This window comes from Orycteropus afer, unplaced genomic scaffold (genome assembly GCF_000298275.1).
Source record: "Orycteropus afer afer isolate SDZICR_OR568_19922 unplaced genomic scaffold, OryAfe1.0 scaffold00214, whole genome shotgun sequence".
In the NCBI taxonomy this organism is placed as follows: domain Eukaryota; kingdom Metazoa; phylum Chordata; class Mammalia; order Tubulidentata; family Orycteropodidae; genus Orycteropus; species Orycteropus afer.
Window position 1 is genome coordinate 1,571,511 of NW_006921801.1, and position 12,588 is coordinate 1,584,098.

Below are 12,588 nucleotides of genomic sequence, written 5' to 3' on the forward strand. Positions count from 1 at the left end.
AAAGAGGGGGAGGCCTTCAACGACATGGATTGACATGGTGGCTGTGATGATGGGCTCAAGTATAGCAGGGATCGTGGGGCTGGCGCGGGATCGGGCATTGTTTCGTTCTGCTGTGCATGGGGTCGCTATGAGTCGGAAATGACTCAACGGCATCTAACAACAACAACATCACAACAGAAGTATAGGGGAGCCCTATTTTGGGGCATCTAAAAGCAACAGCAACAACAAAGTTATTGATAAAATGAAAAAGGGCCACAGTAGAGAAGGTGATAAATGGAAATGGGCTGGACATGAGACTAGTTTCATCACTTAGTTTGGCTTTTGGCTTTTGGCTTTTCTCTAAACCCTTTTTTTTTTTGTTTGTTTTTTTGCCATGAAGGTATTTATCATAATAAGCATATGTTTTAAATAAATCAGGAGACTGTGTGGTCTTGTTTGTTCTTGATTAAAAAGCTTATGTCAAATAAGAATTATTTCAAAGTTGCAGTAATAATTGGAGCAATAAGATGGTTGTTGTTGTTAGGTTCTGTTGAGTCGGTTCCAAAGCATAGCAATCCTATGTACAACAGAACAAAATCCTCCTCAGTCCTGCACCATCCTTACGAGGTTTGAGCCCATTGTTGCAGTCACTGTGTCAATCCATCTTGTTGAAGAGCTTCCTCTTTTTTGCTGACCCTCCCCTCTACCAAATGTGATATCCTTCCCCAGGGGTTGGTCTCATCTGATAACAAAGTAAGCAAGGTGAATCCTCTCTATCCTTGCTTCTAGGAGCATTCTGGTTGTGCTTCTTCCAAGATATATTTGCTTGTTCTTCTGACAATCCATGATATAATCAATATTCTTCTTCATAAGTATCATAATTCAAGGGCATCAATTCTTCTTTGCTTTTCCTTATTCATTGTCCAGCTTTTGCATGCATATGAGGTCACTGAAAATACCATGGTTTATGTCAGGTGCATGTTAGTCCTCAAGGTGACATCTTCATTTTTGAACATTTTAAAGAGGTCTTTTGCAGCAGATTTGTCCAATGTAATACAGTATTTGATTTCTTGACTGCTGTTTCCATGGGCATTGATGATGGATTTAAGTAAAATGAAATCCTAGACAGCTTGGAAACTTTCTCCATTTATTATAATTTTGCTTATTGGTCTAATTGTGAGGCTTTTTATATCTTTTGTGTTGAAGTATGTCTATATTGAAGGCTGTAGTCTTTGGCTTTCATCAGTAAGTCAGTCAAGGCATCTTCATTTTTAGCAAAAAAAACACAAACGACAAAAAACCAAGACACACACATGCACACACATACCACACAAAAAAACAAACAAAAAAACAAAAAAAAAAATGATAAGGGGTAACTAAAGGATGTGGCTTTCTTTCAGAATCAAAACAAATCTGGTGACCACATGTAATCTCTTTTTCTTCCTTAATGAGTGTGATGAAAGATGTTATAGTAAGGAATTATGGTGACTGGAGATATACCAACTCTGTGCTAACATGTCAGATTCGAGCCCAGATTCCCACATTGACTGCATTCAGGAATTTGCACCTTGTGACATTGTATGCTCTGGTGGCATAGTGCCTAAGGCATTTGACTCCTAGCCAGATGGTTGACAGTTCAAACCCACCAGACACTCCACAGAAGGAAGACTAGACAACCTACTTCTGTAAAAATTTCCTGCCTTGGAAACTTAAAGGGGTTCGCTATGAGTCAGTTTAGTTTTTGTATGCTAACCAGTAATGTGCACATCTCATACCTTGCTGATATCTGGGCGTAGTGGCACCGATGGTGAAGATGTCATCCCCCTCAACCACCTACCCCCCATTTCAAGCTGGAAGTATGGTTGCTTACCTTTCCCATTTTGAACTCTTGGCTTACAAACCATAAATTACCCACATTATTGCTCTTGAATTAGAGCCATTTAAGGACTTTCAGCTGGTTTGACCTGGAAAGCTCAAACCAATTGAGAATGAGAAATTGTCCTGAGGACAAACTGTTTTCACTAAACACAGTGCTGTTTTCTTCTTTTTGCAAAAATCCTGTCGGGCATATTGGCCAGCAAGAAAAAATTTTCCAATGCTTTTTTTTTTAGTACTGAACAACTTGATCTCATGTCTTTGTGCCTTTTGAGAATTGTCCAATGAGTCTATCATAGCACATTAAACATCTGCTTTTCTTTCTTATTGTATGTTTTTATTGGTCCATTCCCATTGGTTTAAATAGTTTCTGTACTTTTTATGTGACTATCTATGGGGATTAATAGTAACGAGCACAGTGATGTAGTGATAATGACCATCTTCTATTTAGAATTTGGATACATTTAATTGCATTCAACAAGTGTGCTCTGAACTCTAATTTAAGGAAAAGAAAAAAGAATGTAATAGTCACTCATTGGGAGAATAAGATGTATAAGCAAAAAACAACTCAAGAGAATTAGAAATCATACACTATATGTGGCATGGAGTCACTATATGGTGCAAATGGTTAATGTACTCAGCTGCTAACTGGAAGGTTGGAGGTTTGAGTCTCCCCAAGGGGCTCCTTGGAAGAAAGTCTGGGTGATCTACTGCTGAAGAATCAGCCATGAACAGCCTTTTGGAGCACAGTTCTAGAACTCTGACACACATAGGGTTGCCATGAGTTACATACAGCCAACTTGATGACAACTGGAAGAAGAAATATGTGGCATAGGAAATAAATGCTGTGAGAATAGCAAGAGTAGGTTATAAGCAGTGAGTTTTTATTATTTCTAAGAGCCCTACTAGAAAGGTTCGTTATACATCACCATTGCTCAGATTAGGAGTTTAAGATTCAAAAGCACTCAGCTCCCTCTTCAGAATAGAGTACTTTGCCTCTGACCATTTGCTTATGAGTTTACTAAACGACAATGCTTCTTGTTAATCAACTATTCTGCTACTAATAGTCTAGCGTACACTTTTAACTATGTTTTAATGTTTATTTCATTTTAAAACCTTAAAAATTTATTTAAGAGGCTAGCACGTGCTTTTATATGAGATGTCTCAGGGTTAATTATGTGAGTTATGAAGGAATAAACACGGATATTTTTAGAGACTATGGGCACTGTGTTCTAAGACTTTAGATTTTGACTTTTTAAAAGTTATACTTCATTGTACTACTTTGAGTAAAGAATATATATATTTTTTCTTTTATATGTGTGTATATGAAGAACACAGGGTCTTCCTGATAAAATGGTAAAGTGAACAGAGTTCAGACTCTGACCTCAGGCAGATCATGGTGTGAATTCAGGCTTGGTCTAGGCTGACATGCCCTTATTGAACTTAGACTCTTTTAGCACAATTTTCCCAGCTGTAAAATAGATAATGATACTACTTTGCAGAAACAAAGAACATTAAAGTGTTTAAGTGTCTGGAAAATAGTAAATGCTCCCAAAACTGCAGCTATTATTACAACAACAATAACAGCAATAGGTGATAACTAATATTCAGGAGTACATACTGAATTCTAGGTATTTTCTAAGAGCTTTAGATATATTTTCTCATTTAATACTCACAACAGTCTTATGAAATACCCATTAACTGTATTTTATAGATTAGACACAGAGTTTCAAACAACTTGCTCCATAGTTATTTATCCCATAGTAAAGTATATTATCAAAAACAGTATGCTACGCTGACTCCAAATCTCTGCATTGGAGGCAGTATTGTTAAACATTTTAGAAACGCATTCCCATGAGCACACTTGGGAGCATAAGAGGCTTTTCTGTTCTTTCCCTTTGCTCAGCCCATCAATTTTCAGTACATGACCTTGGAGCAGACTGATATTTCAGCGTTTATGGACATGATTCAACCCTAAATGCTGTATTGCTTTGGTGAACCATCTCTTTCTAGGAAGTACACATTTGTCCTTATAAAACCTAAAATAGCTAAAGGTAATCATCATTAAATAATTTGTTTAGAGTTCCAAAGAACAGTAAATGGGATGATTATTGCCTGAATACTACAATTTGAAAATGATTTTAGATTTTTGTGCTTGTTATTATATGCAAATGACCTGCAAACTTAATGGGCCATTCATTGCTCTTGTTATCTTGTTATTTTCTGTTACATAAAACAAAGCAAAACAACAACAACAACAACAAGCAAATTTAATTTTGAAGTGAAATTATAAGGCTGTGAAGTAGTTGCATTTCTTTTTTTATATTGTATTTTCTGTTGAAATAAGAGAATTAAAAACACATTTACAAAGTCAGACCATTCTGCATTTGGCAGGGAGCTACTTTAATTAGGTAATCACCGTAGTTTCTTTCTGTTCTTCAGAATCAATTTATAGGCTGAAACATTTAAAATTTCTTACCATGAAGTTTAGATAAATCAAAAAGCCAAACTCACTGCCATTGAGTTAATTCTGACTCATAGTGACCCCTATTGGGTCTCCAAGGTTGTAAATCTTTAGATAGATAGATTACCATAAATTTCATAATTTTATAGTGACTACAAGTACATTTTATCATTAAGTTTACAAAACGGGATAATGAAAGTCAAGAGGAGGGATTCATCTAAAGATATACTGAAAAATTAGGTAAATTTCATGAAATTTGTTAGTGGGGATAGTAAGTTATTATGACTAGCAGTATTAATAATGTGCACATTGTATGGAAAGTGAATTTACTCTGTAAAATTTCACCCAAATCACAACAAAAATAAAAAAAAAATGTGCACATGTAAACACATAAGTAATTTTTAATCTTAATTGGAGGTAAAGCAAATTAAAAGTTTGATCTAACTTTTCTTTAACATTCTGGGTAATATAAACTAGTTGACCAGTTGTTTTTGAGACAATTCTGATTCATGGTGACCCCATGTGTGTCAGAGTAGAATTTAGCTCCATAGAGTTTACAGTGGCTGATGCAGCAGAAGTAGATCACCACTCCTTTCTTCCAGGTACCTCTGGTTCAGTTGTCAGCCAAGCACGTTAATGGTTTACGTTGCCCAGGAATGCTTTCTGGGAATAAAATTCCTAGAAAGAGTAATGTTGTAATAGTATAATTTTCATAAACTGAGTTAAAATAATTTCTTTTCTTTAAATTTTTTTTTTCTCTCTTCCCACTTTCTCCCTGTAGTTACTTCTTCCTTTTGTCCTTCCCTCCCATGCACTCCCAACCCTCAGGCTATCTTCCTGTGCAAACACTGCCCTTCTTTTCTCCCAAGATTGAGTGTATCTACCTGATGTAAATGTGTACCCAATATGCCTGTCTATTATTTGGCTGGAAGCTACAAGAATGAATTCAGTTCCAGACCTGAAGGGTAACTAAGGGCCCTAGTTTCAGGGATGTCACCAGGCTCTATCAGATCAGCAAATCTGGTGGTTTTTTTTTTTTTTGAGTTTTATTCCACATTTTTCTCCCTGTCTATCCAGGGTCTCCTGCACAGATCCCCCTCTAAGTGGTTGACAGTGGTAGTAGGGCACCATCTAATTCTTCTGATCTCATGGTCATATAGGCTGAGGATCACATAGTCTATTAGTCCCTTGAACTAATTGTTTCCATGCATCTTTGGTTTTCTTCATTCTTCTTTGCTCTGGATGAGGAGAGACCCATTGTTGCACCTAGATGGCTGCTGGCAAGCTTTTAAGACCCTAGTCACTACTCACCAAAGTAGGATGTAGAACAATGTTTTTGTGTAGTGTGTTACACCAGTTGAGCTTGACGTCCCCTGCGAGCATGGTCCCAAGCCCACAGGTCTACTACAAGCTCCCTCAGGGTAGCTGGCTGTGGTGAAGAAGTCATCACATCCTTATCCCTTGTCAGCTCTAGTAGATACCCAAACATTGTTACAGCACATACAAATATACATGTAGAAATAATTTATTTCTTGTATGTAGTATACTAATGATAGTTTGCAATATTTAGTCTTTCGTTTCTTTATTTTGACCAATCACAGATTTAATAACCTTAAATGGATTATTTTATTTATAATTATTTTCTTTTGGTTTAAAGGACTTCTGGAGTACATTGTCTTCTGGGAACTAGAAGTCCAGATTTAGAGAACTCACCCTTCTTCTTAATTACAAATGTACACAATTGGTAGAGGTGTTGGCAGAGGCCAGCTCCTCAAAGGATCTATCATATTAGCATTTTACTGACATTCTAGCTAGTGGTTTTATTGCAGAAGAAATAGTTCAGCTTGTGTGATCTTGACTTCTTTGAGGTAAATTCCCTCTCACCCCAATACCACAGAAGCTTGTGTCAATCTAATTGAACTTCTCTCACTTGGTTTCCGAGGTGGTATCTCTATGGAAGTAGATTGCTCAACCTTCCTTCCGAGGAGTGGCTGGTGGGTTTGAATGATCAGCCTTCTGGTTAGCAGTCAAATGCCTTAGGCACTACACCACCAGAGCTCCCATGTTGTTGTTGTTGTTGTTATATGCCGTCGAGTCAGCCCTGACTCATAGCGACCCCTCCTTGAGTTTCCGAGGCAGTATCACTACGGAAGTAGGATTGCCCAAACTTCCTTCTGAGGAGTGGCTGGTGGGTTTGAACCATCAGCCGTCTGGTTAGCAGGCAAGTGTCTTAGCCACTATGCTTCCAGAGCTCCCATACTAGACTACTATCTGAGCTTAAATAAATTTCATAATAGGCAAATTATAAATACCCATATGCAGTCAATATCCATACTCTTTTGTGACTCTCAGACTTTATGGTTCAAATTATTCAAGGCTTTTTATTTTTTTAAAAATCAAGTTTGATAAAGTATAATTACATACAGTGAAATTCATCCTTTTCAGGCATACAGTTCAGCGAATTTGACAAATGAGTGCAATCGTATAACCATCACCACAATCAAGATTTAGAATATTTCTATCACCCATGAAGTTCTCTCATACTTCTTTCTAGTCAATCCCCTTCCTGAAACACAGGCCGTGGCAACCTCTGATTTTATTTTTCTTCCTATAGTCTTTCCTTTTCCAACATAAATCATAAATAAAATTATATAGTATATGAGGTTTCTTACTTTTCATTAACAAAGCTAGTAGACTTTGTTTTTCTTCTTCTGCCTATGTCATATTCATATTCATTTCTTGACTGTTAAGATAGAGTTTAAAAATGGATGTGAGATTTGCCTGCTTCAAAATACTTTGGGATGTTATATCTGAGCCTGTGAGGAGTTGTCTGGCCCAGACTGGCAGGCAGGCGAGCCAGGTAGAGAGGATAACAGGACAAAAGGCAGGGAGGTGAGAATGGTTAAGGACTAAGAGGAACAATGTTGGAGGGGTAATGTTGTAGGGAGAAATAGAAAAGAAACTGAAGACTTGTGCGGGAAAGTGAGTGAGGAGAGGGATGGGATAGTTAGGAAATGAAATCAACTGGTGTGAGGCTTTAAATAATATTTATGATCGTTCTGAAGAGCAATCTGCAGCTGCTTTAAATCTTGCAAGAGGATAGTGACATGATGAAATATGTTTCCAAAGCATTATTTGTAGTATCATATGACACTTTGCAAACTTGTTGTTGTTGTTGTTGTTATGTGCTGTTGAGTTGGCCCCAACACATAACAACCCCTCCTTGCGTTTCTGAGGCAGAAGTAGATTGCCCACCCTTCCTTCCAAGGAGGGGTTGGTGGGTTTGAACCACCAGCCTTCTGGTTAGCAGTCAAGGGCCTTAGGCACTACACTACCAGAACTCTCTGGAAGGGGAGTGCACCATTCCTGGAAGTACTGCAATACCAGGTTGATCCATGGAGTGGACAGAGCAAGCTCCTATTCCATCTCCTGGCTCCAAAAATCCATTTAATATATTGTCTTTGGAGAGAGGACATATCAGATATTAAACTGATAAGAACAGATACTACACTTGATCTTAGCTGAGAAGCAAACTTAGAGGATAAATTTACCAAATCCTGTAATTTTTGTTTCTCATTATTCATTTATTTTTTGTGAACAGTCATTCAACATTCATTTGTAAAAGGCTTAGCACATTCCATTACACTCCAGAATTGTATTTGCAGCAAAATGATGTTTCTGGGCAATTCAGAATTACATTAATGTGACAGGTACTATTTATCAATATGGCAGTCCGACTGCTGGAGGATGAGGGATGATTTACGGATGAGAGAGAGGGAGAAAGAAGGAGAGTGTGTGTGCACGTGTGTGTGCATGTACGTATATGTGCACATGTGTGCATGTGCTCCTTGCATAAACCTGTGGGCTCTGCCTTGGTATTTCTTTCAAACTGGAGAATCTCTGATAAAATAATCCTTTAAATACCTCAACATATGGTTTAAATCATCAAAGAGAAAAAACACTTGTAAAAGCACATAGAGGGCAGCCATAAACACGTGCATCTTACCAGTTAACTCCCTTTGTAGTAAATGTAAACCATGAAAGACAGTCATTTTGAGTCAAATTCCAACATATGTATATTTTTAAAGTATCTTGCTAGCTTGAATTATGGTAGGCGATCCAAGTAATGGCAACATGGGAAAAGTATGATATTTACATTGTGTGCTTATAATTAGAATATTTTCTAACAAAATGTTACAACTATTTTGAATGCGTGTGTTGCTCTGGATTTTGGCCTAAAAGCTGATAAAATAAGTGTGGCCAATCATTTCACATGCTTACATGTGAAATTTATGCTATATTCTGTGATATTCTTAAAAAAAAAAAAAAAAAAACCAAACTCACTGCCATCGAGTCGATTCTGACTCACAGCAACCCCCTTTGGGTTTCCAAGGTGGTAAATCTTTATGAAAGTGGATTGCCCAGTCTTCCTTCCACAGAGTGGCTGGTGGGTTTGAACTGCCAGCCTTCTGGTTAGCAGTCAAATGCCTAAGGCACTACACCACCAGAGCTCCTTTATGATATTCTAGTGGTTTGCAAAAGCACAAAATAGTAATAAAATAGAAATTAAATCCAAAGTTCAGAAGATTGCGACCAACAAAAATATTGATACTTTTTTGCACTTTTGTAGTAAAAACATAAAAGCCAATTGCTGTCGAGTTGGTTTTGATTCATGGTAACTCCAAGTATTTCAGAGTAGAAGTTGACTCCTTAGGGTTTTCAATGGCTGTGATCTTTTGGAAGTAGATTGCCAGGGCTTTCTTCCAAGGTGCCTCTGGGTAGATTAGAATTGCCAACCTTTTAGTCAGTAGTCCAGTGCTTAACCATTTACAGAGAGGTACTCCTACACAAACTTTGCTGTTGGGTGACATGTAGTCAGTCCTGAATCTTCTTGTTTACAAGAGAATGAAACACTGCCTGGCCTTGCACCATCCTCACAATCTTTGTTATGCTGCAAGATCATTGTTACAGCCACTGTGCCAATGTGTCTCATTGAGGGACTTCCTCTTTTTCACTGACAGTCTACATTACCAAGCATGATGTTCTTCTCCAGGGGCTGATTCCTCCTAATAACATGTCCAAAGTACATTAAGATGAGGTCTCATCATCCTCGCTGCTAAGGAAAATATGGTGTGAGGTACAGATCTTGTTTCATTTTTCTGCAAATAGATAACGAATTTTGCCAGCACCAATTTTTTAAACAATCTCTTCCCCATTTAATGGGTTTTGGCCCTTTGTCAAAGATTAGCTGACCATAGGTTGATGAATCTGTTTCTGGGTTCTCAATTTTATTCCATTGGTCTATGTGTCTGTCATTATACCAATACCAGGCAGTTTTGACTACTGTGGCTGTAGGTTTTGAGATCCAGCAGTCTGAGACCTACTTTGTTGTTCTTCTTCAATAGTGCTTTGCTTATCTGAGGTCTCTTTCCTTTCTATATAGAGTTAATGATTGGTTTTTCCACATCCCTAAAGAATGTTGATGGACTCTGGATTGGGATTGCATTGAATGTATAGATTGCTTTGGGTAGAATTGACATTTTCACAATGTTCAATCTTCCTATCCACGAGCATGGGATGTTCTTCCATTAATGTAGATCTCTTACGGTTTCTTGAAGTAGTCTTTTATAGTTTTCTTTTTATAGGTCTTTTGTGTCCTGGTAAGATTTATTCCCAAGTATTTTATTTTTTTGGTAGCTATTATAAATGGCTTGATTTCCTTATTTCTTTTTCAGCAATCTCTCTGCTGATGTAGAGGAATCCAACGGATTTTTGGATGTTGATCTTGTATCCTGCCACGATGCTAAATCTCTCAATTAGTTCCAGCAGAGTTTTGACTGAGTCTTTTGGGTTTTCTAGGTGCAAGATCATGTCATCAGCAAATAGGGATAGTTGGACTTCCTTACCGATTTGGATGCCTTTGATTTCCCTTTTTTGCCTTATTGCCCTGGCTAGGACTTCCAATGTTGAATAGAAGTGGTGATAGAGGGCATCCTTGTCTGGTTCCTGTTTGCAAGGGGAATGGTTTTAATCTCTCTCCATTGAGAATAATGTTGGCTATTGGTTTTGCATGGTAGCATAGTGCCTAAGGCACTTGACTGCTAACCAGGAGGCTGGCGGTTCAAACCCACCAGCCACTCCTCGGAAGGAAGGTTGGGCAATCCTACTTCCGTAGTGATAACTGCCTTGGAAACCCAAGGAGGGGTCTCTAGGAGTCGGGGCCGACTCGATGGCAAATAACAAAAACAATAACATTGGTTTTGCATAGATGCCTTTTATTATGTGGAGGAATGCCCCTTCTATTCCTATTCTACTGGGAGTTTTGATCAGGAATGGGTGCTGGATTTTATCAAATGCCTCTTTTGCATAGATTGATAGAATCATGTGTTTCTTTTTCTTTGTTTTATTTATGTGGTGGAGGACGTTGATTGTTTTTCTAATGTCGAACCATCCTTGCATACCTGATTTGCACCCCACTTGGTCATAATGAATTATTTTTTGGATATATTGTTGGAGCCTATTGACTAGGATTTTATTGAAGATTTTTGCATCTATATTCATGAGGGATATTGGTCTGTAGTTTTCCTTTTGAGTGATATCTGTTCCTGGTTTTGGTATCAAGGTTATGCTTCCTTCATGAAATGAATTAGGGAAGACTCCATCCTTTCGTAAGTTTTGGAATAGTTTGAATCAGATTGGTGCCAGTTCTTCTGTGAATGTTTGGTAGAATTCTCTGGTGAAACCGTCTGGGCCAGGAATTTTTTTGTTGGTAATTTTTTGATGACCTGTTCAATTTCTTCTTTTGTTATGGATCTGTTCAACTTTTCCACCTCATTCTGTGTTAGTTTAGGTAAGTGTTGTGTTTCTGGAAATCTGTCCATTTCTTCCAGATTTTCAAATTTGTTGGAATACAGTTCTTCATAGTGTCCAGATATTATCCTTTTTATTTCAGTTGGTTCTGTTGTGATGTCATCCATTTTGTTTCTTATTCATGTTATTTGTATTCTCTCCCTCTTTTCCTTTGTTAAATTTGCCAATGGTTTGTCAATTTTATTAATATTTTACAAAAACCAACTTCTAGTCTTATTGATTTTTTCTATTGTCTTTCTATTTTCTGTTTCATTGATATCTGCTTGAATCTTTATTACTTCCTTTCTTCTGGTGACTGTGGGATTTTTTGCTGTTCTTTTTCTAATTGTTGGAGATGTTGGATTAAGGTGTTGATTTTGGCTCTATCTTCTTTTTTTGTGTGTGCATTTTTCATATTTCATGTTGTTAGTGAGACTTTTTCCAATCTTGATATCATGGTCTTTATATTGTCCAGCTTCTTGATTACTTGTTCATCATACAGATTGAACATGTGTGGTGAAATGATAAAGTCTTGACACAAACTTTTCCTGATTTTAAACCACTTAGTAGCCCTTGTTCTGTTTGAACGACTGCCTCTTGGATTATGTAGAGGTTACAATTAGCATGATTACTTGTTCTGGAATTCCCATTCTCTGCAATGTTATCCATATTTTGTAATCATTTACACATTTGAATGTCTTTGCATAGTCAATAAAACACAGGCAAACATCTTTCTGATGTTCTCTGCTTTCAGCCAAGATACATTTGACTTCAGCAATTATATCCTTCATTCCACATCAGCTTCAGAATTTCACTTGACTTTTTGGTAGTTCCTTATTCATGTGTTGCTGCAACCATTTTTAAAATTATCTATAGCAAAACATTCCTTGTGTGTGACATTAATGATATTGTTCAATAACTTTCTTCATTTTCTTGGATCACCTTTCTTTGGAATGGGCAAAAATATGAATTTCTTCCAGTTGGTTGTCCAGGTAGCTTTCTTCCAAATTTCTTGGCACAGATGAGTGAATACTTCCAGCATTGCATTTGTTTGTTGAAACATGTCAATTAGTATTCTGCCAATTTCAGGAGCCTTGCTTTTCACCATTGCCCTCAGTGCAGCGTGGACTTCTTCTTTCAGTACTATCAGTTCTTGGTCATATGCTAAATGGTTGGATGTTGCCCAGTTATTTTTGTTGTGATATGAAGGTTTATCATTTTTCTTTAAGGTTACCCTATGATTTATAATTTTCTCTCCAAGTTTAGAACAGTCCATTCTATCTTGCAACTCTTTTAACTTCCTCACCATTTACAAGTTCTGTAACTACACAGTATTTTCCCTCTTTTTGTTTGTAGTTGTCCTCACTTGCCAATTGATGTCTCTGGTTCCCTGTTTACAATCTTGTAAGCTCATTTTACTT

The 12,588-nt window shown here is 37.3% G+C and overlaps 1 non-coding gene across 1 annotated transcript; it reads right to left on the bottom strand.

Annotated features, from left to right (window-relative positions):
* Positions 1-7,668: 7,668 nt before the first annotated feature.
* Positions 7,669-7,863, bottom strand: LOC122150724. Its single transcript, XR_006163815.1, has one exon. It is a non-coding gene; the product is annotated as a U2 spliceosomal RNA (small nuclear RNA).
* Positions 7,864-12,588: the final 4,725 nt, after the last annotated feature.